Source organism: Canis aureus, chromosome 3 (assembly GCF_053574225.1).
Source record: "Canis aureus isolate CA01 chromosome 3, VMU_Caureus_v.1.0, whole genome shotgun sequence".
NCBI classification, from domain to species: Eukaryota; Metazoa; Chordata; class Mammalia; order Carnivora; family Canidae; genus Canis; species Canis aureus.
This window is the reverse complement of record NC_135613.1, coordinates 33499803-33526553: the sequence shown is the minus strand read 5'-3', so window position 1 is coordinate 33526553 and position 26751 is coordinate 33499803. Positions and strand designations below refer to the sequence as shown.

Below are 26751 nucleotides of genomic sequence, written 5' to 3'. Positions count from 1 at the left end.
ACTCACCTCTCCCCAATAGTTCCTGCATTCATGTTTCCCCCAACCTGGACTTACCTTTGCATCTACTTTTTTTCCCCCTCTCCATCTACTCATTGTGACAGACTCCTACTCGTCCTACTCATTATGACAGACCTAGCTACGTTGTCATCTCCTCTGGGAAGTCTCCTTAACCTCATGAGGCAGAATAGGTTGCACTCTCATTGTTCATACAGAATTTTATTCAGACCCCTATTATACTACTTATCACACAATCCTGATTTTTAAATCTCCTTATTTAGAAATAAGCAAGAATATGTCTAGCTCTTTCTTAAACTCCTAACCCTGCTCATTGCCCCGCACACAGTGGGTGAATGAATGAATGAATGAATGCTACCGATTTACACGTGGAGTCACTTAGTTCTCATTTCCTAGGCCAATGAGACTGAAGTCCCCCTAAGGGAAATGAGGGTTTCTGACTCACTTTTGTGATCTCCAAAATTATGCCAGGGACTCAGTAGTCAAGAAAAAAATACCTAATGAAAATAATCAACAGACTCTCTGTCCCCCCAATTTAGTGAGTACCTCCATGCTTCTTAGGCCCTCACTTCAACACTTGGTACACAGGAGTGGAGTGTGAGTGCTGGGGGGAGATGTCATCCATACATATCTAGCACCAGAATGTTAGGTTAGGAGCCGCAGGAGTGGCCTCCAACACCAGGTTCCTGGTTCTCCTACACATTCCCTCCATAGAACACTCTGTTGCCATGGAGATGCCCATTGTCCTAAGTGGACACAATTCGGTGAGGACTCCAGAAAGGCAACAGTGCATGGCGACTCTCCGCCCCCTGGTCCAACTCCTTATCTATTTGTTCGCCTATTCCTGTGTCTACTCCTGTTTGTACTTGTTGATTTATTTCTTTAGCATCTTTGTAGAGCATTAGGCAGCTGGGCTGGACAGAAGCCACCTGGGCAGAAGAGGCCTTACCTACCGTTCAAGGTGAGACCTGGGGACCGCCGCCGTGGGCTAGGGAGGGCGGAGGGGCGGGGCTCCTGCCGGTCCCATTAGTCCGTTGGGCCGAAGAGGTGAAGGGTGGGGCGGAGGGCGGTCCTGGGGGGGTGAGGGGCAGGGGGTGCTCCTCCCCGACCTCCCAGAGCCAGCCTCGGGTCGCCACAGGGCCGCCGGTCGAGCTCTGCAGAAACCCCGACGGACACCGGCTGCGCGGGTCGCTCCCACCGGCCGTTGGGTTGTCAGGCGCGCGGGGGAAGCTCACGCCGACGCGCACCTGCCCTGCGGCCCCTGCAGAGGCAAGAGCTCGGGTGAGGGACGTGTGTGTCCGGCCGAGCACGCTCGTGCGCGACGCCGCGGGTTACCGAGAAGCGCGGGCCGGCTCCCCGGCAGGCCCTGGGCGGGGCCGCCACGGAGGAGCAGAGCTACGAGCACGAGCACGGCTCCACGAGGCAGGCTGAGCTGCGGGCTGACGCACACGGCCGTCGTGCGCCTGCACCTGGGCAAGGGCCGCGTGCAGGTGGACGCCGGCAGGTACAGGGGCAGCGGCAGCGGCGTCGGGGTGACGGTGCGCGACGACGGGCTGCGCGGCCTGGCCCCAGGCTGGGCCCCGACCCTGCAGGGCCTGTGCAAGTTCGGCCTCTACGAGCTCCTGGGCCCCGAGGCGGCGCACGCGTGGAGGACCAGCCCGTGCCCGGCGGCGTCGGCCAGCGCCGAGTCCTTCCCCGACGTGGCGCCGGCCCCCGTGGGGGCAGTGAAGGTGCGCATCCAGACGCGGCCGCTGCGCCGCGATGAAGTCCGCCTGCTTGGAGCGCACGGCGGAGGCGCCCGACGCGCGCGTGGTCCCGCAGCCGCAGCACCGGTGCACCAAGGCCGAGCAGCTCGCCGCCACCTTCGTGGCCGCCTACGTCGCCGGCACCTTCTGCGCCGTCGTGTCCCCCGGCCGACTCCGTCGTGTCGGTCCTGCACAAGGAGAAGGCAGCACGGCCTTCGGAGTGCTGCACACACCGGGCTGCGCGCGCGTGTGGAAGCGCCTGCTCGCCCGCATCCTCGTGATCGGCGCCCCGACTGCGTGCAGTGGTGCATCTGGGACTCGGTCAAGGTCCACTTCAAGCTGCCTCGGCCTCCGGCCCCCCAAGCGCCCCCAGACCAGGAGCAGCAGGAGTAGGAGTGGGTTTGTCAACGCCTGGGGCCACCCTTGGCCCGAGAGCCCATCCACTGGGGGATTGTGTCCAGGCAGCAGTGCCAGCGCGTAACGTTTTGTTTTCTGATTTGGGAGAGGTGACAAGATGTAGTCCAAGTTCTCTTTAAAAGGGCCGATTCCTTCCCCTTTTTGGCAATCCTAGGCAATTGCAGCCGTTTCCTTTAGGAACCCGAACCATTATCTTTGGGGAGTCTGCACAGCTGCTTTAACTCACTAGCTCTCCAGCTACTGTAAGGAGAGCATTCTTAACGGGAAGTAGTGTTAGGTAATTTAGGGCCTCTAGGTTGTTTCTCCTCTGATGCACCGTTCGGTGGAGATTCCTGAATAGCCCACTAATGAGGTCTTAAGGTCAGCACAACTATATGGGGCTGACAACAAAGTAAAATTCCGCTGCAAGTTATACACCCCAATAGAAATCGTGTACCTATTGAATAGATAAAGGACTCATTCTGTGCTTCCTGTTCGTGTTCATTACAAGTAAAAATTATTAAAAGTTAAACTGTGGCTTCTATTGCCTGATAACTTAGACTGAATTCACTATTTTCAAAGAGACATGACATGAGAAGATCTGCATTTTCTCATTTTGCTTTGTCCAATTCTGTTCCTGATGTTGCTGATTAGAACGTAGTTCTCTCCAGGAAGTTCTACAATTGGATCAATGTGGAAATCCAAAATGAGATGAAGGGCAGGCTCTGGAAATAAATATGTAAAGAAAAGCCTCTGTTCTCTAAAAATTTCTTTTGTACAACTCAGCTTTCAACAACCACACATCCAAAGAAGATCATACCACCCTGACGTTTAAAAACACACACATGAAACCCTGCAATTCCAGTTTTTTGTTGAATGTTGAAGTGTGCTTTTGGTGACTTTGGGAGGAAAATCTCACTTTTAATGTCACAAATGCCATTAATTTAATGTGGTGCATGTTGCCATGATCTCTTACGATGGTTGAAGTTCATAAAATTTACTGAATTATAAGGCACATTCTCAGTTTTCTGTATCCTTCATATCGCTCATTGGGAAAATTATAAAATTAGTGAGACTCTGAATTAGAGATGTTTGTAGAATGTAAGCAATAAACTTCAGTGTGATAGTTGCTGTAATTTACCACACTGTTACTTGATTGCCTTAACTTGTGTTAAAGATGGCAAACTTTTTAACTATGTAATAAGAGTAAATTTAAATTGTTCAGTGGTTAACAGAAGTTAAAAAGTGCCTAAAGTTAACTAAGTTTTTTTGAACTGTCTTGATTGGATAATAAAGAACTTGGAGGAAAAAATCAGAACTTGTGAATGAGCTAGAATCAAATTTATATTTAATGCTTCTGTTTTGTTTATTATTGGGGAAGAGGATGGGAAGGATACTATGTATTATTAAGACACTGACTTTCCTTAGGCAGTTGGTGTCTAGTGTCCAGGTTTTTGAAAAAGGAAGTTCTCAAAGAAGTTAGAATGATAAATTTCATGGCACTAAATTGTGCAGGTTCTTTCCTGGAAAATTTTAAAATAAATATATTTCTGTCTACTGTTGCCTTATAAAATGTGGGAAATTTCTTTGGTCAATACTTTAGTAAGTAAAGTTCTTTCTTTTCTTTTTTTTTTTTTTAAGATTTTATTTATTCATAGAGACACAGAGAGAGAGTGAGGGGCAGAGACACAGGCAGAGGGAGAAGCAGGCTCCATGCAGGGAGCCAGACATGGGACTCGATCCAGAGTCCCTAGGATCAAACCCTGGGCTGCAGGCGGCGCTAAACCGCTGCACCATTGGGGCTGCCCAGTAAAGTTCTTTCTATCCATACTGTAATTTAGGGATTTGCTGCAAAATCTTGGAGTTTCAGGATATCACTTGTTCTGCTCTGTCGTATTTCATGATTGTTCTATTGAGAATACGAGATAATTTCTGTAATATACACTGTATGCTTAGAGAGTTATAATCTAAGGAGAACTCTTTGGCATGATTCTATCATGGACATGGTCAAGGAAAATTACTTCGTTTGGGTTAGCAGTTTTTCTATTCAGTTCCTAGATTTCTGTTCACCTTTTTCTGTTGCTAGTTTACAAATGTCTGATTAAATAGGAGCCACGGTAGCTAACAATAAAGAATAAAAATTTAAGTAAGGTTAATAAATAAAGGTTAACAAACAAATATGTTTAAGTAAGATTAATAAAAGTTAATTAAGTAATTTAATGACTCTTACATTCAAAGTCATTGGGGATTTTTTTCCTAGTTACTATTCCTTTGGTACAACTTAAACTTCTTCTCAGTGTTTTGCTTTGTCTATAATTACCAGTCTGAAATTACATGAATCTGTTAGAAAAGCCATAGTATATGTCTGTGAGTCATTTTTTTTAAGATTCATGTATTCGCCCAAGAGAGAGAGCATGAGCATGCACACACACAAGCAGAGGTGGAGGGCATGGGGGTGGGAAGGGGCAGAGGGAGAGGGAGAGACTCAAAGCAGACTCCTCACTGAGAGTGGAGCCCGCTGAGGGGCTGGATCCCCTGACCCATAAGACCATGACCTGAGCCAAAACCAACAGTCAAATAAATATTCAACAGACTGAGCCACCCAGGCTCCCCGGTATTGTGAGACATCTTTTATATGCATTTTCTCATAATCTCGATCCTTGAAGTTAGTACGTTTTATATATAAAGAAACTGAGACTCAGAAGCTAGGTAACTTTCTCAACATGATATAGCTAATAAGTGATAATAGTCTGAATCAGAGTCCACACTTTCTTCATTACTCAAGCTCAGCACCATGACACAACCAATAATTATCCTTTTCATAAACTCCTTTTTATAGTACCTCAAAAAATATTTTTAAAATTTCTATTTGTAAAAAAAGATTTCTATTTGTATATATTATAAAACTTTCCTAATTTTGCACTAATGGAAAGTTTGTGTTTCAGTTGTGAAAAACCTATGGATAATTGCTTAGAAGTAATCAAACTGCTACATACTTAAATATATTTAACTTAATATTTAATTTTTTTTTCATATCAGGTCAGTGCCTCAGTCCTAATTTGAAGGGACTGATGGTCATAAAAAACATTAGTCTTTTTTTTTTTTTTTTTGTAATTTGCGGTACTGCAGTTTCAAGGCTTTATTTCACCACATTTTCTAATTCTTTAATCTTTAGTTCCTACAGCTAAAAAAAGCTTGTTTAGGCTATTTATCTTTTCCCCCAGGTGGTGATAAAAGTAGCTTTTTCAAGTATATGAAATTAATTTTGTGATAGGAAGCTGTAAGCTCATCCATTGATCTGTCCTTCGAGAAGTGAATAAAGAGAGTAGATAAAATCTTAAAAAACAAAGCCATATTTACATGTTTAACCACAATTATAAAGATTGGAAAGAATCAAGGTATTAATGTTATGAGTATTTTTCCTTGCTTTATAAGTGTGTCTTTAGAAAGCATTTCTTTTGAGCCTTTCAAAGCAAGAATAATCACTGAAGTCAGATCACATTTTGATAGGCAGCCATTCAATTATAGTATGCTTGTGCTATGTGCTCTTAAAGATCTTTTTTTTTTAATCATGAGCAAAGAACTATTTGAAAGGGAGTTTATTTATTTATCTATCTGTCTATCTATTTTAAGTAGGCTCCACACTGGGTGTGTACTTAACTTACCACCCTGAGTTCAAGACCTGAGCTAAGATCAGGAGTTTGATGCTTAATCGACTGAGCCACCCAGGCACCCCTGAAAGGGAATTTACATTTTAATATTATTTTGAAAGCTTTGTCTTGTTTTGTCTTTTCTTTTTTTAAAAGATATTATTTATTTATTTTTTAGAAAGAGCATGAGCAGAGGGAGGAGCAGAGGGAGAGAGACAAGCAGACTCTGCACTGAGTATGGAGCCCAACTCAGGGCTCAATTTCACAACCCCAAAATCATCACCTGAGCCAAAATCAAGAGTCGGATGGTCAACTGACTGAGCCACCCATGCACCCCCATCTTTTTCTGAATGCCATTTTTGAGCAGGTGGATAAGTAGGGAAAGCTTTAACAATGTAATTATAACTGAAATTTGTATGTATGTGTGTCCATTTTAATTCATGTATTTTGAGACCTTCAGTGATTAGAGTATCTAATTTTACAGGCAGTTTGGGAATTCTGCCCATACCCAGTCTATAACACTATTGATCAACACCTGTCATATACCAAGTGGTATGCTAGGCAGAAGGATTTTTGTGATGAGCATAATTCATGGTCACTGCCCTTGTGAAGCTTACAGTCTAGTAGGAAAAATAATTTACAGTTTTGCAAAGTGCTGCAAAGAAGTACAGGGTGTTACAGAAGTAAGTTTGAACGTGTAAGTCATGTTTGAGATGAGACCTGGAGGCTAAGTAGGAGTTAGACTGGCAAAGAGAAGATAGATGGCAGTGGACACAGTATGTGCACCTGTCCTGGAGAGAGGAACTGAGAGAGGTTCATTCTACATGAAGGCTTCCATTTGTAGAGGGGCTGGTATGAAATGAAGTAGGAAAGGTAAACAGAAAGAGGGTCACTCCCAGCTTTGTAGTTCATGTTTAAAAAAATGGGACTTCTTTGAGTGTTCATATGGCCATTGGAAAAACCATGAAGGGCTATGAGCATAGAATGACCCTCAGGCTGCTATGTGGAAAGAAATGGAATAGAGGGAGAAGAGATTAGTTAAAATGTTGCTGTAATCCAGGCGAGAGAGAATTTATCAAAGCCTGGACTAGGATGGTGACAAAGGGGATGTTAAAATATCATGAGGAGCCAAAAGGTAGAAACAACCCAAATGTCCATTGATGGATAAATGGATGGATAAATTGTGGTATAGACATACAATGGAATATTATTCAACCATAAAAAGGAACAAAATATTGATATATGCTACAATTTAGATGAGCCTCAAAGACCTTAAGCTAACTGAAAAAGCCAGTCACAAAAGGTCACATGTTATAAGATTTCTATAATACATCAGAATAGGCAAGTCCATAGACATAGACAGCAGATTGGTGGTTACCATGGGTTGGGGTGCAGGGAATGGGAAGTGAGTGATTACTTGATGGATATGAAGTATTTTTCTCAGGTGATAAAACGTTTTGAAATCAGGGAGAGGTGGTGGTTGAATCACCTTGTGAACACATGGCACTTAATTGTACACTTAGGATGATTGTGTGTTAAATTAATTTCACCTCAATAAAGATATTGTGAGATGTTTTATTCATAGGAGCCCCAAAGTGGAAAAAAACCAAATATCCATCAACCAATGAGTGGATTAAGAATGTTGCATATCCATACAAAGGATGGTTTTCACCATAAAAAGGAATAAAATACTATTTGACATAATAAAACACATGCTACAAGATGGATGAACCTTGAAATCATTATGCTAAGTGAAAGGAGCCAGACACAGTCAAATATTGTATGATTTCACTTACATAAAATGTCCAGAATAGGCAAACCATAGAAAGTAGATTAGTGGCTGCCAGGGGCTGGTGTGGGGTTGGAGGGATGGGAGGGAAGAATGGGGTTGGAAGGATGGGAGGGAAGAATGGGGAGTGACCGCTAATGTGTACAAAGGTTTCTTTTTGAAGTGATGAAAGTGTTGTGGAATTAGTGATGATGACTGCACAATTTTGTGAATATACTAAAAACAATGATTTATCTTAAAAAGGTGAATTTTATGGTATGTGAATTATATCTCAATAGAGCTGTTGTAAAAAATGTCTTGAGACTGTTAAATACACTTCAAATATCTTTTCTTTCCCTGAGATACAGTCCTTACTTCTGTCTTTCTCAATCAAGTTAAGACTCTGGCTGCAAAGATGGTAACTAGATTTAATGTGGTGATCATTTCACAGTGTATGCAAATATCGAATCATTATGTTGTACACCTGAAATTAATATGATGTTATATGTCAATTATACCTCAAGTGAAACAATAAGAAACCTAGTGTTTAAAAAAAAAAAGACTAAAGCTGCAAAAGTATACTACTAGCTGTCATTGTCACATTAAATTCCATACAAATGAAGAGGGAGAAATCTATCACGTTGTAAAGGCTGGAAATTGCCTCTAAGGAATGAATGATATCTTAGTCTCTTAGTGATGCAGAGAACATTCATTTTGGAGAATCACCTCACAATGTGAGTTGAGCCACCAACAATTGCGCCCTTTATTGTAAGAAAGAAAGAGGAGCAGATGAATTTTGAGAAAAGCAGATGTGCATATAATGTACAAGAAAACCTCAGTTAACCCAAATGTTCAAGAATTGGTGGTTTTATTAACTACAAGGTAACCAGAAATTTTTTTTTTATCTTCTATTCTTTTTTTTTTTTCTTTATTTTTTTTAATTTTTTATTTATTTATGATAATCACAGAGAGAGAGAGAGAGAGAGAGGCAGAGACACAGGCAGAGGGAGAAGCAGGCTCCATGCACTGGGAGCCCGACGTGGGATTCGATCCCGGGTCTCCAGGATCGCGCCCTGGGCCAAAGGCAGGCGCCAAACTGCTGCGCCACCCAGGGATCCCTTTATCTTCTATTCTTGATGAATTTTTGTCTATACGCTTGATGACTTCTCTTTTATAATATAGTGAATATGATTAACAACCAGAGGTTTGGAAAGCAGGACCCCTGAGTGGCTCAGCGGTTGGGCATCTACCTTTGGCCCGGGGTGTGATCCTGGGGTCCCAGGTTCAGGTCCCGCATAGGGCTCCCTGCGTGGAGCCTGCTTCTCCCTCTGCCTGTGTCTCTGCCTCTCTCTGTGTGTCTCATGAATAAATAAATAAAATCTTTTTTTTTTTTTAAAGAGGTTTGGAAAGCCTCTTGGCTATCGGTTATGAAACTCAACGCTTATTGTCTAGCCATAGAAGGTGTAGGGCTTTTGGATGGATGCACACTGACCCTATACATAAGTGGATACGGATGTATGTGTGCGTTTAATCCCCAGGTCTACTTTGAAATCTTGTCATTTGCCTCTTTGCTAAAGCATAGTGAAGGGGAAAATCTGGTTTACTTTAAGATTACTTATTGAGTGTCTACTATATGATATTACTTCTATTCTGCTAGGTATTTCTACGTTATCTTAGTGTGTTTTAGTTATCTTTGTGTTCTATTAGGTTGTTTCCAAAACTGGTGATTTCATATGCAAACTACATGTAGTCCCGTGAGTTACGACAGGGCTCACAATGGTAGGCTGTATCTAAGAAAATGATATCCCTCAGTTATTATATGTTTAATATATGTCAGTGCATCTTGCTCTCCCGCCACAAAGACATAATACATGCTTTTGGAAAATACTAGTAAAATTTGGTATTCTGGAAAGAGATTCGGTGGGTTGAAAGCACTCTGCCCCTTCGTAAGGCTGGTAATTCACATTCGCGTAATTGTTAGTGTTCAGACATGAATCCGAGCTGCTGACAGGGCGATTGTCCGTTTGTAAGAGGATGGACAGAAACCTGGCAGGGAGCCCCAGTCCTTTCATCTCCATTAACGTCCGCACTAGGACTGCAGTTACATCTTACTCCCGGACACAGGATTTGTCGCTGCAGTCATTGTCTTAGGCCTCCACGTCAACCATCAACCCCGACCCTTACCAGAAATATAAAGCTTTTTTGTTGTGCTAAATCAGCACCATTCATTTGATTCATCTGTTGTGTTTGGAAACTTTTGTTCTCTTGGATCATCACCTGTCTGATACACGGTGTTACTAATATTTATAGCAACAATTCACTCGGCCAGGTATTATGGTACATAAAAATATCATGTATTTACAACCAACCACCCTATGAGGTAGGTGTTTGTAGAAGTTTAGGTGTTTTTTTGTTGTTGTTTTGTTTTTACTGCAAGCAACACAAAACCCAATACACCACAGGTTAGACAATAAAAGACATTTATTATTAACGAGAAATCTGGAGATAGGTAAACCAAGTTCGGTTCAATAAAGGAGTGTTGCTCCAAGAACCTAAGCTCTTTCGGTCTGTCCACTCTGCCACCTTTAATGTGTCGATGATATTGCCCCTCGTTTTGAAGATATGGCTGCTGTAACACCAACCACCATGTCTCAGCAACAGCATCCAACTCAGGAAGCAAGAGGGGCAAAGGCAGCCCTCTTTCTCTTCGTTGTCTCTCTTATCAGAGAGGAAAATCTTTCTCAGAAGCTTCTGCCAGATTTCCCCTTTGGCCTCAATGGTCAGAATTAGGTCACTTGCTTTCCTGTGGACCCTGAAAAGGGATCACCAGTAACAGCAATGGATGGCTTAGGTCAATGCAATGCACCTGCTGGGATTAGCCCCCCTGGGAGCCAAACAAACACCAGGATTTGTTGTTGTCACTGCTGTTAGCAAGGAAGAAGAGTGAACCAGCTCTTGGGCAAGCAAGCCTGGGCAAGCAAGCCCTGCCCTTATATCCTACCCTATTTCACAGACAAGAAAACGGAGGCTCAGAGAGATCAAGTGAGGTGAAACCATAGTGTCAAAACGAGGATTCACACCAGGGCTGTCTGCCCCCACAGCAGTTTGCTGTCACATTACTTGCTTTAGCTTGGAACTTGCTATGAGGCAGAGCTACTATAGATCATATCGAAAGAGATTTATTACTGAAAATGTCAGAAAAACCGCTTTTGAACAGTGACTAAATCATAATGAAGTCTCAAAGCCAGGAAGCTTTGGACAAGGGCAATCCGTGGATAATGAGATATGATTAAGTATAAATTCTGCTGTCAGGCCCTGAAAAAGAGAAAGTAGGTGAGAAAACACACACAGAGAAACACCTCAAAAGAAAGCAAATGTTTATAATCCTGTTTTGCTGGCATCCTCAGTCTTTTCATTGAACTACCCTTTTCCCCCTGTTGACTTTTCCAGAAATGGCTGATTTCCTTCAAATGCTGCATACTGGAAGAATCCAAAGGATTCATCAGACAAACAAATTTCAAAGTGCCACTACCAATTTTTTTCCTTAAGAAATGCATCAAGCATCTGATTTGCTCCTGATAAATTCTCTGTAAGTAGCATTATAATTAAGCACACACAAAACCGTTCTGTGTTTCCAAGAATACAGCTGGGCTGGCACTGAATCGGCGATAGCGCATGGGCAGCGATCGGGAGGGTTCCATTGCATCTCAACTACCATGTACCTTCTTTGTGTGGGGACCAAGCCGTCCCCCCTCCCTGCCCCAACACCCTCTGAATCGCAGGCCATTGCCCATTCACTCCGTGTCTGTCACTAAGCTGGTTTATTGGGCACCTTCACTGAGCCTTGAAGCTGGCTGTCCTGCTTCCAAGCCCTGGTCAGAAAAACATGCCAGGGAACCGAAATGGTGCACCTCTCCCAGCATGACTCCCTGCCACCCCCAGACTGGTAGACTCGGCTCATGAAAATGAAACAATGGTATGCAGCAAAACTGGGGAAAGAGAGCAACAGTGAGGGGTTGGGGATGGGGGGCAGGAAAGGGCTGAGTGAGTGATGAGCTCCCAAACCTGGCTTCACCAGTGTTGGCTTGTGTGGCTTTGGCCAGTTACCTCACCTTCTGCTCCCCAAGTCTCGGTTTCCTCATGGGTAAAATGGGGAACCACAGCACCTACCTGGAAGACTGTGAGAATTAGCAATAAATTATATAAAACATATGGTATAAAATAAAAGCTCACCATATTATTATTATATTATTACTACCAGCTCCTTAGTAAACACTGAAGTCTGTTAGCAGAGAGAAAATTAGCCTGTATTGTTATTGTTCTTATGCTTGTTCTTGGATATATACAAGATATATTTGCTTTAATTTTTAATGCATCATAAAGTACATAACCCTTTGTGGGAAATGCAGTAGATAGGAAAATGAAAAGCAAGTAGCCTGGGGGTGTTGTGTGTATAAAAGCCAATAGTGGCAACCCCATCTCTCCCTGGCTTCTATGCAAACAGTTTCCTTTACAAATGTGTTTTTGGTATGCAAATCACTCTATGCAGATTTCTGTGTGCAAAATACAGCATAGAAAAATGGCCCTCTTGCCAAAGAAGATAGGAGATGTTGGCTGCTGTCAAATGAATTAGCAGCAAATTTTAGATTTCTTTTCCTACTGCTCTTTCTAACAATGGATGGGGTGAGTGTATTTTTTGGCACATTAAACAGAACTATTTTGGCTTTAGATTGTGTGTTCTCGTGACAAAAGTGCGCTTATTGAAGCCTGTAACTACTTTTTGAAGCTATAACAATGTTTAGTGGTATTTAATTTAGCATTTCACAACAGCATGCCACCTCCAGTTAGGAAAAGCGCTTGTTCTAAAGTCACAGATGGCTTCCCAGCTCAGGTTAGGCTGCTGGTCAACCTTACTGCCGACTTTTCTGTGAAGACTTGTGCTTAGTAACAGATTTAAGTTTATGTTTTGGAAAGTCTTTTCTCATAATTAAGGTATGTCTTAAGGAAAGGAATATATTTAATATTAAAATCCTCCTTTTCTAAGGACAGGAACATGGGAAGCTAGCGCTGATTTCACAGGGCAGTGTTTTACCATCTAGGCAGATAACACATCTTTTTCCTGGTGTTCCTTACTTTTTTCAAAGTCTTTTCCTTTTCTTTTAAAAGTCTTTTTCCGTTGGCTCCTCCTGTAAGGCAAAACTTGGTGGGAGGTCACTTGTAACAAAGGAGCCCGCCTGGGGGTTTGTTTTCTTTTCTCAGTGGGGCTCAGGGAAAAAAACGGCACCTGTTGGTCAGTGACCCACCATGACCCCCACCCCCTTCTCGTCTCTCCTTTCTCTTCCACCCAAGCATCTCTTGTTACTTTGGGATGTTTCAAATTTGCCAAATGAGACACTCATTAATTTTATAAAAACAAGGCTTAGGGCGGAGGCATTTTTCAACACAAAGGACCTCATCCGGGGGAGAGGACAAGTTAGCTTGCTTCCACTGGATACCTGGAATGGCCGGGGGAGAGGGAGGCGAAGGCATCTTCACTCATTTGTGCACTGATCCTGCGTGCGTGCATTCATTCATTCGACGTGGTGCTCAGCATGAGCTAGGCCTTACCTCGGCACAGGAACACAGATCCGAACCTGATCACAACTACTGCGGGCTCGCTGTCTAGCAGGAGCGCAGGTGTAGACACAAACTACACCAAACTACACTGCACGGATGTCCCAACAGAGGAGGTACAACATACGAGGGCGGGACCATTAACTCCATCAGGCCCCCGGCGAGGAAAGGTTCCAGACAAGCTGCATCTGTGTTATGTTTTGGTTTTTTTTTTGTGTGTGTGTGTGTGTGTGTGTTATGTTTTAAAGGACAAATAGGTTTTCTCCAGGTGGACAGAGGGTCGGGGGCCAGAGAGCCCTGGAGGCCGGGGGAACAGTAGGTACCCAGGCCCCGGCGCACCAGGGAAGGGTGGGACGTGTTCCACTGGAGGAATGTCTCTGGCCTATGGAAGGAGAACAAGGAGAACGGGAGAGGGACCGGAAATATCCTCAGGGGGCTCCTGCATCTGTTCCCCCATCTGCATTCTCACTCCATGCTGGGTCACCGCAGCGTCCACACTGTTGCCAGAGCTTGGAACTGACCCTGTTGCCCTCAGCCTCTTTCCCTACTAACGTGAGAATATTTCCACTGAGACTCAGTTTCCCCAACCGTAGAAGACGACTGCCTACCTTGTACTGATGTTCTCAGGTGATAAGCAAGAGTATGTTTATGAAGTGCCTGACACATAGTCAGTCCTTGGACATTCGAGCTGTTTTTATTACCATGATTTAACCTTTTCGTGAAATTCAAGGGATGGCAACCACTTAACCTAACTTGCTATGAGGATTGTATAAACTGGTGAGCAGGAAACTCCTATGAACTGAAAAGCCCTTCAGATGAAGCTAAGATGATTGGTATCTCTTAACACATTCATCATCATCTTCATTCATTCATCCACTTATTCATTGAACATTTGCTAAAAATTCCCAATATTTGGTACATCCTAAGCTCAGCATGGGGGAGACCGAGATGAATTTGAAATGTGCCCAGAGAGCCTCACTGGAGACTCACACAGGGAGGCAGTCAAGTCTACAACCAGATGGGGAACCCTGGGATCAGATTGGGCTTCGCAGAATAAGGGAAGGCTCCAGGCTTAGGGATGTGTTCCAGAACCGCAGCCCCTGTGCCTGGGTCTGCTAGGATGTGGTGCAGGGGAGAGAAAGGCATGTCAGGCTCAGGGGCTGGATCACCCTGCCAGAGGGGTGTGAGATTGCTCAGGGTGTTGGGAATCTGCCATCAGGGCCAAAGAACGGGGTCTGGGGCTAATGGGTTAGAGAGTGAGGTGGGGCCAGGTGGTCCTGGGGGAATTGGAGCAGAACAGGGGAGGCCGGGCACAACCCTGGCCTGGGCTGAAGGTTCTCAGTGCTTGTGGCTGGGATGGTCCCAGCAGGGCTGAGAGCTCCTTGAATGCAGAGATCAGAAATCGTTTCAGTTCTTTTTCTTCCCTCATGGTTCTCACAGCCCAGCTCATGGGGCCCCGTGCTGAGCAGTGAGTCTGACAGACCATGATGGGACGTTCTAAAGTGCAGGAAGGACTGCCGCCCCAGCCACCACCACCCCCCAGTTGTGCCCCCTGAGTCCCCAAACCCTCCTTCCTGGCATTGAGCAGTGAGGTTGGCTTGTTTTTACCAGGGAGCTGCAATACCCATAATGTAAAAATGCAAGTCAACAGGAAACTAAAGTTTGTGTTACAGAATTTCACTTTGAGTAAATTTTGCTCAAATGCATATGGTTACAAACTAAAGGACAGTCTGCCAAAGTGCTTTCAAGTTGCAGGAAATGATTCCCTGTAACAGTTACTCCCTTTAAAGCCTGAAGGACAAGGCCAACAACCATGTAGGTGTTAAAATAAACACTAACTTGTTGATCACAAAACAGGTATAGGGTACTGATTACAAATTGCTTGAAGTTGAGGGTTAATGACCTTTTTCCCCCTCCATATGTGGAAAAATAAGCACTTGGAACAGAAACACCCTCTATCCAAATAGGAGGAATCCAGTCAGATCTGGTACTATGTTACTACCACCCTCTGAAGTTAGATTTTGAAAATAAACACTTGAAAGTCTGCCCAGATTGTTGTAATCTTATTAATCTAACAAAGAGACTCAGTAACCGCCTCAACCAGGGGGATCTGTGTTTACCATGTAATTTGCAACAAGCTGATAAACACACCCCTGCCCCACTTGCAGAAAAATCTCCTGCTCCCTGCAAAGAAGCAGTTGGCAGAAAAATAGTAATAAAGGATTAGAGACCAAAAAAACCCATGGTTTAGGTCCTGGGTAAATGTTTGCTCATCTCCTCTACCCCTGGCCTCCCAACCTCCTGCCATCTCCAGGTTCAGAGGTATGGTGTGTCATTTTTCCTGGTCCTGTCCTCCTAAGGGTTTTGTCATGATGCTTCTGGCCCTTCTGGGCAGTCTACCAAGTTCTCCCTATGAGGGAATCTCTGCCCTGAGGTCTTGCTGGTCAACTCTGGAGTCATTCTGGATTCCCGCATGGATTTTTAGGCCTGTCTTCTCTCCCTAGACTGAGGGAGGTCCAGAGGGGCTGTGCTCCCTCCCCCTGGTCTCTAGCAGGCAGTGGTATTTGATAACACCACTAAGCATGGCTCCTCTAAGAGTTCTTGGTTGCAAACCACAGGATGACCTCCTGCTAACTCAGCAGAAAAGGAATTTATTGTGAGCACAGGGGCAGGAGCCCAGGAGGTTAGGCAGCCAGGGCTGTGCCAAGTTACCACAGGGCCAGTGCAGCTGCCCCAGCACATCACCCAGCCATCCCTTCTTCATGGCCACCAGCCCTGCAAATCATCTCCCAGTGTGGTCCAGCGCCTCTATCTCACTCACTCAGGATTAAAACCGCAGGAGAGGGCATGTGTTTGGCTGGCCCAAGCCCACCTTCTTACCTCCTTTGGGCAAAGTAAGCCCTGCTTCCCACCAGGACCCACACAAGAGATTTGGATGCTGGGTAGTCAAAAGATGAAAAATGTCCACTTCACTCCTCTCAATAATAATAGCTAACGTTCACTGTGCCACACACTAGAAGGGATGAACTCATTCAGTCCTCACAACAGGCCTGTGAGCCGGGGCTTCATGTTACAGATGAGAAACGGAGGCACAAGAAACTGAGCAACATGGTCAAGATGACCCAGCTAGAGGTGACCAGAAATATAAGTGACACTTCACCAGTGAGGGTCTAGACAGGTCTGCTGTTGTCTGCAGAAGCTCTGGAAGCTCCATGTAGACCTTGCCAAAACTCTGCCTCTCTCATATCAGCCAGCTCACTTGCTCTCCATCTCTAACCTCTCCTTCTTTCTGCCGTGTTTTGCTTTGCTTCCAGGCCCACTGACTCCCTCGCCCTCCCCATCCATCGTCCATCCAGGCTCTTGCCCAGGCCTGCTCACCCCCAGTCTGTCTGTGCAGCGCCCCTCCTGGCTCCAAAGAGTATGTGGCCCAAATCAGAAATGCATCAGGCTACAAAATGCCAAGATTCACTCTAATAAATTCCTCCACTGTTTTTTATTTTATTTTATTTTTTAACGATTCTATTTATTTATTCATGAGGACACAGAGAGAAAGAGACACGGGCAGAGGGAGAAGCAGGCTCCATGCAGGGAGCCCGATATGGGACTCGATCCCTGGAACCCAGGATCATGCCCTGGGCCGAAGGCAGACACTCAACCACGGAGCCACCCAGGGATCCCCCTTCCACTGTATTTTAAAAACTGTTTGTCCTTATGAGGGTCTGTTCCAGGACTGGAATCATGAAAAGAAAGGAGTATATTAACTTTTACAAATCTGATGTTTCTTTTTTTTTAATTTTTAAATATTCTCTGGTCCCCACCTGGACCTCACCTGAAACTGGTGACTGTGATCCCCACCGTGGCCTCACCTGGACCCAGTGACTGTGGTCCCCCACTGGGGCTTCACCTGGATCTGGTGACTGTGGTTCCTACCTGGGCCTCACCTGACCTTGTGACTGTGGTCCCCACCTGGGCCTCATCTGGACCCGGTGACTGTGGTCCCCCCACTGGGCTTCACCTGGACCTGGTGATTCTGATCCCTACCTGGGCCTCACCCGGACCTGGTGACTGTGGTCCCCACCTGGGCCTCACCCAGACCTGGTGACTCTAGTCCCCAACTGGGCCTCACCCGGGCCTGGTGACTCTGGTCCCCACCTGGGCCTCATGTGGATCTGCGACTCTGGTCCCCACCTTGGCCTCACCTGAACCTGTTGACTCTGGTCCCCACCTGGACCTCACCTGGAACTGGTGACTGTGATCCCCACCGTGGCCTCACCTGGACCCGGTGACTGTGGTCCCCCACTGGGCTTCACCTGGATCTGGTGACTGTGGTTCCTACCTGGGTCTCACCTGACCTGGTGACTGTGGTCCCCCACCTGGGCCTCACTTGACCTGGTGACTCCGATCCCTACCTGGCCCTCACCCAGACCTGGTGACTCTGGTCCCCAATTGGGCCTCACCCAGACCTGGTGACTCTAGTCCCCAACTGGGCTTCACCTAGGTGACTCTGGTCTCCACCTGAGCCTCATGTGGATCTGCGACTGTGGTCCTCACCTTGGCCTCACCTGAACCTGGTGACTCTGGTCCCCACCCGGGCCTCACCTGTACCTGGTGACTGGGCTCCTCAGCTACCAATGACTAGGATCCAGGATGGACCCTTAGTTGCTACTGACACCAGTACCATCCCCAGGGTCTCACTTGTTCCTGGTGACTATGGTCCTTGTCTGGGCTGACCTGGCTCATCCTTGGCTCTGATCCCCTCTTGAGCCTCACTTGCTCTTGCAGGTATGGTCCCCCCTGTCGTGGGTGTGTAGTGTCTATGGTCCCTTCTGGGCCTCACCTGATGGTACTGGGCCACGATATTGGCCCTTTGCAAGGCCAGCAGGGCCTCCAGGTCCTCCTGCATCGTGCTGCAATCCAAACACATCCAAGAATGACGGCGCGTGAGAACCTTCCGAGGACACATCAGGCATCACACACGGGCCCTCGCTGCCCATCTGTCCCTCGCCCACCTACAGTCCACCTTCCCAGCCACTGTCCCAGGACACGCTGTCACGCTGGGGTCACAGAGCACTCCCTCCCCGGTATCAGGGGATAGTCACACAGAGAGAGAGAGAGGCAGAGACACAGGCAGAGGGAGAAGCAGGCTCCATGCACCGGGAGCCCGACGTGGGATTCGATCCCGGGTCTCCAGGATCGCGCCCTGGGCCAAAGGCAGGCGCCAAACCGCTGCGCCACCCAGGGATCCCAAATCTGATGTTTCTAAGTCTGTTTTTTTTAATCTTATCAATCAATGATTATAACATGGATAGCAATAGAATTTGACATCTAGGGATTTCTTTTTTCTTTTTTTAATTGGCATGTTTGGAATCTGGTAAATGGTGGGCCCCTAATCAACATTTTCTGCATTAAGAAACAAGAACGAGAGGCTTGTCACTCTGGTAATTACAGCCTTTATTGAAAGATTGACTTTTTTGTGTGTGTGTGTGAGCATGTTACAAACAAAGCCTCACTTTCAGTCTTAAAGCATCCTATTTTTTTAGTCCTTTATTTCTCTGTTTCTTACCTCCTTTTAGATTACTGATTACCTCTACTTGCACTGTTGGAAAGGGCTTTTTTTTTTAAGTAATTTTTGTTCTCCGCCCCCCACGACACACACAGCATGAGAGAATTCTTCATGTTGCATGCCATTACTGAAATCTAAACATGGCGATTTAGATTCTGAATCTATCAGGCAGGAACGTGTATGTCAGTTTGTCGTCTTCTACATAACCCACATCCCACTGTGATTTCTCAGCAAGACATAATAATTATCCGTAATTGTAGTGGGCATGACTCATAAAGTCTGAACATTAAACTCATCCTTCAAAAAACAAAATATATGCAGCGCACTGTCTTTTGCAGTCCTAAGTTGTGGTTAAAGGTATCCCACAAGCTCCTTAAACTCAACTCTGAGTCAAGTTTCGAAAATGATAATGGGTCAATACTTTCAAAATAAATGTGTTTTAAATAAAAAGGTAATTTAAGACTTAAGATTCCAGGAGGGGGTTCCTGGCTGGCTCAGTCAGTAGAGTGTGTGACTCTTGATCTCGGGGTTGTAAGTTCGAGCTCCACATTGGGGGTAGGGATTACTTAAAAATAAAGTCTTTAAAAAGAGAGAGAGACTCCAGGAGTGATACAAAAAGGAAAGGAAAGGCCTCAAGATGCCTTTTCCTAAATCAGAATGATCGAATTTGTTTCCACCAGCTTGATCCTTTCCTGAAGGCGGTGAACCAGAGGGCATCCAGTCACCCTCACACATCTCATCAATTTCCTGCCACAAAAATGAATCAGTGGGGACAGTAAGGGACATCCAGTCCCTTACCCTACTTCCCTCAGCCAGAGCACTGCCAGGCTGCATTAGAAATGAGTGATGCCAGCACAGATGGAAGTCCACGCACTCCAGGGCTGGGGGGCCCACGGGAGAAGAGGAGCCCCCACAGCCCAACACTGCCTCTCCTCCCAGACACGTCGGGCTCACATTCCCTCCGGCGTGGATCTGTCACAACCCAGTGTCAGCAGCAGAGCAGCCGGGCAGATGTGCGCGTGGTCAGACGGTGGACATGCTGCCGCAGTGGAGTGGCTGCCAGGGCAGGTTTATGCGGGAGGGTGCGGGTCCATCAGCAGCTTCCAGGCAGGCCCTGCCGCCAGTTGCTTCGGGGGCTCGTCTCTCTAAGAGGTCTCAGCCCCATAAAAGTAGGGGGATCCCGGGGTGTCTCAGCAGTTTAGTGCCTGCCTTTGGCCCAGGGCGTGATCCTGGAGTCCTGGAGACCTGAGATCGAGTCCCACATCAGGCTCCCGGCATGGAGGCTGCTTCTCCCTCTGCCTGTGTCTTTGCCTCTCTCTCTCTCTCTCTCTCCCTGTGTGTGTTTCATAAATGAATAAATTTAAAAAATCTAAAAAATTAAAAAAAATAAGCCCCATAAAAGCAATTTCCTTAAAACTTCTCTAGGGTTGCTACTCATACTGTGACCTCCTTGAGCGTGGCCACCTGGCCTGCCAGGGTGAATTTTTAGCAGGTGCTGCATCCACTGAAATGTCTGTGGCCCCAAAGCAGCCATCCTCCTTCTGCCTGGACAGGCAGATGAGAGTCTCCTGAGATCCCTGTGGGGCAGACAGATCTGGAGATAGATTGCAGCACAGCCACCAGGGCAAGTCCCCTAACCCATGTGAGCCTCAATTTCCTCACAGGAAAAATGGAGATAATAATACTCACCTCCAGGGGTTGTCATGAAGCTCAGAAGTGCCTAAGCACAGCACCTGGCGTGGCACCTGGATGCCCTAGATGTTCTCGTTTACTGGATGTGTTTATTGTCCAGAGCTTTCAGACGGCCACCCATGTGGCATTTAAGAGACTGTATTGAGGTCAGAAACAGTGATGAGCCCTGAGGGACTCCCAAGTACACAAGACTCTCCTTTCACTGAGCTCCCTAATGGTGTTTGGACTCCCACCTAGGCCCTGGGACACAGGCCTAGATTCCTCGGGGCTCTCCTTAGCTCGGTCTGTGACAGGGCTTGCCAGCCATCCTATGAGTGCTTCTCTTAAAAGCACTTCCCTCTCCTTTTGTGGGTGCGCCTTTCATAGTTGGCATCAATGACTTCCAAGAGCCAGAAGGGACCATAGTGACCATCTGGCTCCCAGATGGGGTAAGTGAGGGCCGTGGCAGAGCTGTGGGTGATACCTCAGGCTCCTAGTCCAGTGCTCCTTCTGTTCCCCCATGCTGCCCTGGGCGTGCGTGTCCTGAAGTGGAGTTGCCAGGGAGACACTGTTCAGAGGTGCTCCCCCACGGGCTTGACAGCACAGCTAGCTTGTGCAGACGGGAAGGTGGGCAGTGAACGCTGTGCTTAAAGCCTCTGTTTTGGGGTCTGGCCATGTTGCCTGGGGAGCCTCCCAGAAGGCTGGATGGGTCATCCTGGCCCCGCTGTCTAGAGACTTACATGACTTTCTCCCATGGCTCCCTTCAGATCCTGGGAGGTTTACACCCATGAGTGCACCCCTCCTCCCTGGCCAGCCAGCACCCACCCCCCCGCACCCACCTGCACACCTGTGTCCCTCCTCTCCCGGCCAGGCCCACCTCCCCACACCCACCTGCACACCTGTGTCTCCATCCTTCCCCCACCTGCTGGCAAGCCCACCCTAAGGACATCCGCTTGGGTGTCCTCTGTGCTACCCAGGCTGCCAAGCGTGGCTGGCTTCTCAGCATTGCCGGGCTGTTCCCAGCTGTCACTGTCCCTGTTCCAGCCACCCCGCAGCTCCGCCCCTTGCTCCTCTCAGGAGCCCCCTGCCTCCTCCTCCGGGCCCCTGGCTCCAGCTCTCCCTAACAGGAATCTCAGCCTCCATGTTCCCTAAGCTGCTGGCACCACCCAACCGGCCCCCACTGCCCCTTCTCCTCGTACCTGGGGGTCAGTAGTCCTTGATCCCGTCTCCCTACGCTCAGGCTCTCCTTCCCCATTCCTGCTTCCCACAGTCACTCTCGCCCTGCCTCCAGCCTGGCCCCTCACGCAGTCCTCCCCCGACATCCAGTAGGTTAGCAGGCCAGGTCAGAGTCTCTCCCCAGCCATGACCCTCAGGGGTACCCTGGCCTTCTGGGTGGGGCCTACCCCCAAATTTGCCAACATCTGTGGCCCCTGTGCTCTGGTGTCCTCTCCTTCTACGCCCCCTTCCTCCCTGGGACTTCTCTGAGCAGGTCCCCTCCCAGCCCCTAGGAGTCAGCTGGCCGACTCCTGGCCACCCTTTCAGACCCAACTGCTTAGCATCACCACCCCCTGGGGCAAGACCTAGTCTCTAGGGTCAGGTTACAGCCCCTCAACCCCACCCTTCTGTCCAGCCTGGATCCCAAGCCGCTTCTGTCTCCAACTTCACCTTCTACTCCTCTCGACTCCAATGACAAGAATGGGGCTACGCAGCCCGACAGCCCCAGCTTCCAAAACTGACTTGACCACTAACTAGTCCAGGGACTTTGGACTCTGGACTCTGGACAACCCCTCTGAGCCTTAGTTTTCCCATGTGTAAAATGATGATAATGCCTGCCTCCTAAGGTTCTGATAAAAAATGAAAAGAGAGGATGCAAATAAGGGACTGGTAGAGGATCTGCATGTAGCAGACATGCGAAAGTGGAAGTTACTCTCCAAATGGGCTTTATTTTAGCCTGAGGCCTTATTGTGATTTTTAGGAACTGAATTCTATTGAAAGGCAAAAGACCAGCATTGGAAGGCCAAGTAAGTCAGCAAGTCCTTACCTGCATGCGTTTCCATCCATGTGAGAAGGTGACTTTCCTTCTAAAGGGGTCAGAGCTAATAATGCCCAAAACAGCCACTTTGGGAGTTTCAACAATGCTCAGCATCCCAGCAATCACCATGAATGGCTGGCAGGAGCTTACGTCTGCAAAATGCAGCCTTCTAGATGAAATTTGAGGCTTTAGACATCACAGTGTTTTCAAATATCATTATTACTGTTCTATAAATATCCCACGCCCACAGTGTATCAGGAGCCACATGGGAAATATTGGATTCAGTTGGAGATTTTCTTAAAAGACTCATAACAGGACCATATGCCAGTCATCTTGGATAATATTTATGTACATGCTGCAGAAGCAAAGATTAGCTGTGTCAATATGTATAGAAAAACCCCACAAAAGAGTCTGTGGTATATGTATTATCTGCACTTATGATCAAAAGCATTTGCCTAAATTGTTCTCTTCTTTAAGAGCTGTTTCACCCATAAACTACAGAAAGGTTGGAGGAGTGAAGAATTAATACAACAATAATCAAGGGGAAATTATCAGAGATCCCTGGGGTCTCCTACTACCACTAGTTCAGAGCCTCTGCAGCTAAACCGAGCAGTTCCATAGCTGTGAACAGCAATTAACCCTTCCATTTGCTTTTAACTACTGGGATTCAAACATAGTCCATTCCTTTGCAGTTGTCTTGCCAGCAGACCAAAGGGGAAATTGCTTGGGGGAAGAAAAGTTTTTGCGTGGGAGCCATGCAAGGGGAAAAAGTATCCCCACTGATACGATTCCAAGTGCAAATTTGCACATGAGCACTGTGCAAACAACCAGCCAGCTATTTTAGTAGGTGGGTGCTATGGACTGAATTGTGACCCCCTCTCCATGCATGGGAACTCTCCCTCCCAATGTGATGGAATTTGGAGATAGGGTCTTTGGGATGTAATTAGGTTTCGATGAAACAAAGAGGATGGGGCCCCCTGATGGAACCAGTGTCCCTTATAAGAAGCAACAGCAGAGGGCTTGCTTCCTCTTTCTCTGTGCCATATGAGGACAGAGTGAGAAGGTGTCCTCTACAAGCCAGGAAGAGTGAGCTCCCCAGAACTCAACCCTGATCTTGAACTTCCAGTCTCCAGAACCGTGAGAAAATAAGTATCTGACCTGTTGTTTAAGCCCCCAGGCTGTGGTATTTTGTAACGGCAGCCCAAGCAGACTACCACGTTGGGGTTCTCACACTGAGCTTTCATTGTAGGCAGTGATGAGATCAAATTCCAGGATTGCATTAAGCAAAGGGACTCACTCAAGTGGCCCTGCAGGCAGTCAGGTTACTGCCTTTGACAAACTGGTGGTGAGGGTGGGTGTCGCTGGTTAGAGCGCTGGTTATTGACTGAGAGGATTGTGACGATCTGTTAGGGAATCGGTCCCAAGCTGAAAATATGCAATTGTTTACTTATTTGGAGAACAGTGCAGTACTAAACGTCTAATGGCACCGAATGGTTTGAAATTGAGAAGCACTATTGTGGAACCCAGGCGGGTGGAGGGCGGGCAGGGAGAGGGGACAACTTGGTTTATTGTGAATTGCATTTCTCGTTACTACACAGTTTTATTTTTAATTGCAAAGTGTCTGGTTGAGCAGTTATTACTGGAATTTATTTTTGTAATAAAAGCCCTTTGTTAAATCACAGTTTTATTAACAGTGACATGAACTGGATTTTGCTCTAATAAATAAGCTGCTGAAGTGCTTTTAAAATTGGAAAAAAAAAAAAAACCCTCTGTAGCCAACCCCAAATCTTACTATGAGTGTGAGGCAGGAAAAGAAAAGTGACCTAATTGTATTATATGGGAATTCTTGGGGTACTTGTGTTGAGCATGCTGTGGGCTTGGCTGGCCTTAGGAGCCTGGTGTTCTGGATTCACCCTCAAAGAGCTGTGTGACGTAGGGCAAATCCCTTTCCTTCTCTGGGCATTGGTTTCCTCGTCTGTTCAAAACAAAACAAAAAACAATTTTTTAAAGACATTATTTATTCATTCATGAGAGACACACAGAGAGAGGCAGAGACATAGGCAGAGGGAGAAGCAGGCTTCCTGTGGAGAGCCCAAAGCAGGACTTGATCCCAGGACCCCAGGATTCCGACCTGAGCCGAAGGTAGATGCTCCACCACTGGGCCACCCACGTGCCCCCAAAACAACACAAAAATTTAAAAAATACACGGAGGCCAGATCCTTCTGCTCTGACATTCTCCTCAGGAATTTGAGTCCACTCAACAGCAGGCAGCTCTGAAAGATGGATTCCCGGCCCTGGCAGAAAATTAAAGGTTAGGGACAAAATTGAAGTATAAGAACCATTTACCGAGGTGAGGAAACCCCAGTTTGTCACCACTATCATCTTGCCCTTCCCTCCACGCTGGCGGCTGGTGGGGCGTTGGTGGGAATGGGCTCTAGGGCCACGTGTGGGAAGCTCCAGGTCAGGGAGAAAGGGCTCAGGCCAAGGGCTACCAAGCAGCGGGCACAAGAGTGGCCTGGTAAAGCAGGCTGTTCGGAGGTGCACCTCGGGCTGGTACTTGGGGGCTAGATGACTCTGTGCTCCCAGCCGGGCTGGGCAGGTGCCAGGTGAGCCCACAGCGCCATGTGCTGACTCCTGCACCCCAGCCTGAGCCAGCTCACAGCAGTCATTGAGGCCAGCCCTGAGAAGCAGACCCGGACAGCTCCAGCAGCCCTCCCAGCCGGCAGGGCTTCTGAATGTTGGGGCTTGGCGGGGTGTGGTCGTTTGCTCAAGCCACCAACAAGGTACCACAGGTCACATGGCTTAAACAACAGAAATTTATTTTCTCAGGGCACTTGGGTGGCTCAGTCAGTTAAGAGTCTGCCTTCAGCTCAGGTCATGATCCCCAGGGTCCCAAGATCGAGCCTCATCGGGCTCCCTGCTGGGAGCAGGGAGCCTGTTTCTCGCTCTCCTCCTCCTCACTAGTGCTCTCTGTCGCTATCTCCATAGCTATCTCTGTCTCTCTTAAATGAATAAATAAAATCTTAAAAAAAAATAAATTTATTTTCTCATAGTTCTAGAGACTAGAAGTCCGAGATCCAGGTGTCAGCAGGGTTCATGTCTCCTGAGGCTCCTCTCCTTGGCTTGTAGATGGTCCCTTTCTCCTTTTGTCTTCACATTGTCTTCCCACCGCCTATGTCCAAATATCCTCCTATAAGGTGTATTAGGGATCACCCTAATCACCTCATTTTCGTTTAATCACTTCTTTAAAGGCCTTATCTCTGAATGCAGTTGCATTCCACACGGGCTTCCAGACGGGAACTCTGAGCAGACACAGTTCAGCCCCATGACAGGATGTGCCTGGAACTTTATTTTCATAGGGACCTGTATTGGGGTTTTCTAGGGCCACTGTAACAAATACCACAGACTGAGTGCCTTAAAATAACCTTAATAATCTCCCAGCTCTGGAGGCTAGGAGTTTGAAACCAAGGTATCGACGGAGCCGTAGCGTCTCTGCAATGGCTCTAGGGGAGGTTCTTCTTTACTTCCCCCAGCTCTGGTGTTTCCTGGCAAGGCTTGGCATTCCTCAGCTCGAACAGCCTTCTCTCGGTCTCTGTATCCCCTTCACAGGGCGCTGTCCTCTCTGGGCCTGTCTGCGTCTGGGCCCCTCGCCTTACAGGCGCACCCTGACCTAGTATGACCACCCTTAACTTGGTTACACCTGCGAAACTCTATTTCCTAAATTAGGTTACATTCACAGGTATTGGGAGTTAGGCCTTGAACGTACTGTTTGGGGGGACAAAATCCATCCCTCAAGAGACCTCTTCTCCTTATTCCCCTGTCCTCTCCTGGCCTTAGAGCTCCTCAGGTATCATTAGTTGCTGAAAGGTTCAGAAAGGGAGCTAACTGGTTTCCTTTATTTAATACTTTTTTAAAATGACAAACATCTTTCTCTCTTCCTGGTCCCCTTTCTCTCCCTCTCTGCCTCTCTTTATCTCTTTTTTTTCCTTCCTCCCCCCACCCCCCAGCTCTGCCCTGTTTTTGGCTCTGCTCTGCCTCTTTCTCCCCTGTCCCCACTCTCCTCTTGGCGTCCCACCTTGTTTAGGTACCTGCCCAGAAGACATCATTTTTTTCTCAGACATGATGACCAGCAAGAATGTTTCTCAGATATTATAAAAATCCTGAATCTCTGCTTTGTCCCGGTGAGCAAGCAAAGGCTTTCCTTTCCAGCATGTCATGGCTTGGGGCTGCTTTTTTCAAGTGTTTTATAATAATTGTTTGGCTTTTCACCCTTCTGCATTCTTTCTGGAATTAATAAA

The 26751-nt window shown here is 46.9% G+C and overlaps 1 long non-coding RNA gene and 1 pseudogene across 1 annotated transcript; both read left to right on the top strand.

Annotated features, from left to right (window-relative positions):
* Positions 1-738: 738 nt before the first annotated feature.
* Positions 739-26751, top strand: LOC144310608 (uncharacterized). The gene is made up of 3 exons (XR_013376273.1): positions 739-976; positions 11025-11163; positions 26461-26751. It is a non-coding gene; the product is annotated as an uncharacterized LOC144310608 (long non-coding RNA).
* Positions 1095-4327, top strand: LOC144311587 (solute carrier family 25 member 3 pseudogene; annotated as a pseudogene).